General features: G+C 37.7%; 1 pseudogene; it reads left to right on the top strand.

Annotated features, from left to right (window-relative positions):
• The first annotated feature begins 2,924 nt into the window (after positions 1-2,924).
• On the top strand, positions 2,925-3,313 carry LOC141511045 (small nuclear ribonucleoprotein Sm D1 pseudogene; annotated as a pseudogene).
• The last annotated feature ends 435 nt before the right edge of the window (positions 3,314-3,748 follow it).

Here is a 3,748-nt window from a genome sequence, read left to right as displayed (position 1 = left end):
CTGATTCACCTTTGATTACTGGACCCAGATGGTTCTGGAGGAGAAAATGAGGCCTGTGACTTAGCACAGCTCTTCCTCACTCAAATCCAATTAATGGCATCTTGTAATGGTATCACTCCCTGATGTCATGATCTTCTTTGAGAATGAAGGATAAAAAACATCATCAGGCTATTTAAAAAGTCACCTGGGAATTTTTAAGTACTGGTTTTCCCCCTTAATGATTATATTTTATGCCTAAATTTTTTAATATGTGATAATAACCATCTTGACCAACAGAAATTCTAATATATGCTGTACTTTAATATTTGCAAATATAGAATAAGGGTCTAGGAAGGATGGAGCCCCTTTCTGGAAAGAGATATCTTTCCTAGATAAAATCCAAAGACTGGGGCTTTAGAGTTATTATATAACAAGAGTAAAAAGGAGTAATGTATGTTGGCCTTTTATAAGCTTTGCAAAATGATTTGAAACCAAATATACTCCTATACTGTAATATTCATTTCCATTGAATGTTACCCCAGTGTGAGAGCAGGCAAGTTGGATAGTCATTTTCTTTCCCCAGAAAAGATCATATGTTGGGTTGAAAGGAATTCCACATCCAGGAGCAAGTTGTCAGGGAAATCCCACCAATGAAAGGAAGGTGATAGAGTTCCCCAGATTTGAGTAAGTGTTCCCAGCAAAATCACAATTCAAACATCTCAGGTCTTTGACATTCTAACCTATTTAACTTACTCCCAACTCCCTTCCTCACCCCACCCAAAACTCTCTCAGCATAGACTAGAGGATTTCTGAGATTCCTTGAAAGGAGATCTGTTTTGGGTTTTTTTTTTTTTGACATAAAGCTCTGTTAAAATACAGATACCTCTGGGTAATGTAAATCCATTAATCTTTATTGATGTAAGAGAGTAAAAGAGCATGTCTGATGCTATCTAGGGAGTGAGTTCCTTTGTTTCCTCTTTTGGTGGGGAGGGGAAGAGACAGGATGAGACAGAACCCATGACCCTTGGGGACCCAGGATAGCAAAGGATACAGAAAAGGGCAACCAAAAATTCCAAAGATACAAATAATCTTTTATAGTTTTGCTTTGGCAGGGAGGAGAATGAGAGGCAAGAGGATAAGGAAAGGGCCAAAAATGAAAAGGGGGTCCTTTCCAATAGCAGGAACAGAAAGGGAATGATGACATCTTTCCAAAGAGACAAAAATGCAAACTTATATTGCTCCCTTTGTGTCCTTATTAAGGGTTTTTGAGAGTAAACAACTATTTACAACCATTTTTTTGTCCCTGGAATCAAAATCATGTGATAAAAAGAAAGTCCAGGATAAGCCTATTATGAGACCATAAAACTGACAAGGTTAATGGCATCCTGTCCTCTTACTGTCCAAGAAACAGAGATCTCACCCTAATCTTGCACTAGACCTGCCCTGCCACTCTTCTTAAGTGATTCAGTGACCTTCAGGCTTCATTGGGGGAAAGTACTAGACCTAAAGCTAGAAAACCAGGACTGAAGTCCTGTTTGTAATACTTAAACTCATTGTATGACCTTGGAGAGTCACTCCATACTTTTCAGATCTTATCTCTAAATGGGGGTGGGGGGGAGGAGGAGAGTAGGGAAGAAAATAGAAGAAAGAGAAAAAGAGGTTAATAATAATGCTCAAATTACCGACCTCACAGAAATGTTTTGAAGAAAGCACTTGTTAAAATATAAAGTACAACATTATTATTTTTAGTGGTGTTATGGCCAAGCAGGGACCATATTAACTTGCCAGCTATAACAAGCCACCTACCTCACAAGAGCATTGAATAGATCAATATGTTGACGTCTAGAAAATGTTTTAAGATCCTTGGGTGAAAGCCACTAAGTGCAGAGCGTGATTTGCCAAGAATATTTTACTCACGGCCCGGCAGACAACTAACTCACTGCCTTTGGGATGCATTTCCATTCATCAGAAGCATGGAAATTTAGAAACAGAAGGGACCTTGGAGATCACTTTATCTAGACACCTCCTTTTACAATTTATGAAATTGAAACCAAACAGATTAAGTGATGTCTTAGGATCATCAATCAAGAGTTAGAAGAGGCCACAGATGTCATCTAGTACAACCAACCCCATCATTTTACAGGTGAAGAAACTGAGGCCAGGAAAGAAAAAATATTCACCTAATAGCAGATGTGGGTTCTCTGACTCTAAATTATATTATGCCACTGAGGTAGATAGAACACATGACTTAAAATCAATGTGTGATTGTTCAGTCATTTTCAGTTGTATCTGACTCTGTGAACCTAATTGGAATTTTCTTGGCAAAGATGCTGAAATGCTTGCCATTTCCTTCTCCAGCTCATTTTACAAATGAAGAAACTGAGGCAAACAGGATTAAGAGACTTGCCCTGAATCACATAGCTACTAAGTATCTAACCAAATTTTAACTCAGATCTTCCTGCCTCAGGGACATTTGTGTTCTACCCCATATTCCCTAGCTGTCTGGAGTCAGGAAGATATGAATTCAAATTCTCCCTCAAACACTGACCAAGAATGTGATCCAGGGCAAGTCACTACAATTCTCTATGTCTCAGTTTCCTGATCTATAAAAATAAATAATGATAACATTTGCCTCCCAGAGTTGTTGGGAGGATCAAATGAGATAATTTAATTCAAATAGTTGCAAACTTTAAAGCACTTTCTATAAATGGTAACTATGATAAATGATGAGATGATGATGATGTCAGGCTATCTCTGAGCCGCCTGATTCATGGGCCACTATGCTGATTCTTGGACCACCGCACAGCTTCTCGGACCTCTTTCTGGTCTCTGGATGGTTGTTTGGGTACTAATACTTTTGATACAGTATATTAATTTCGGGTTTTGCAGCCTATCAGACTGAGAGGTTGACGGCACCGTGAAGGAAGAAACTTGTGAGATTTTTGATGAAGTTGAGTCATGAAACTGTAACCATTGAATTGAAGAATGGAACACAAGTACGTGGAACAATCACAGGTGTGGATATCAGTATGAATATGCATCTTAAAGCTATGAAAATGACCCTCAAGAACAGAGAGCCTGTACAGTTGGAAACACTGAGTATACGAGGAAATAATATTCGGTACTTCATCCTCCCAGACAGCTTACCTCTGGATACTTTACTTGTGGATGTTGAACCAAAGGTGAAATCTAAGAAAAGGGAAGCTGTTGCAGGAAGAGACCGAGGTCAAGGTAGAGGATGAGGCCATGGTCGTGGCAGAGGAAGAGGGGGGCCCAGACGATAATTTCTTCCATGAGTACAGTTATGCAATTCCTCTAAAGTCAGGATATTTTTTGTGCAGGTTTTGTTTATGATGTTGGTTTTTAATAAACACAAATGTGGGAAAGAGTTGTCTATTAAATATGTTATCAATTAAGATTTCAATATTCTTAGGTCTACTCCTTAGTATTCGTATAGTAGTTTGAAATGTAAAACATAAACTACATAATGTAGTTTAAATTCTGACTTAACTCATCATGTTCTAACCATTCTTTTTTCTAGCCTAAAAAATGATTTCATATATAAATATAGATGGAAAATTTTGAATCCCCCACTATAACTTTTCTTTCATTTGAGGTGAAATGATGAGTTATATTTAATCTATCCACAACTAAAAACCCTTTGAAATGCCCAAAATAGATTCTCTTTTTCCTAAATTTCACTCTACAGTGAATAGTATTATAAGGGAGGTTCCAAACTATAGGTATTTTATAAGTGAAAGTCATTTTT

This window comes from Macrotis lagotis, chromosome 2 (genome assembly GCF_037893015.1).
Source record: "Macrotis lagotis isolate mMagLag1 chromosome 2, bilby.v1.9.chrom.fasta, whole genome shotgun sequence".
Taxonomy (NCBI): domain Eukaryota; kingdom Metazoa; phylum Chordata; class Mammalia; order Peramelemorphia; family Peramelidae; genus Macrotis; species Macrotis lagotis.
This window is presented reverse-complemented; position numbering and strand designations above follow the sequence as displayed.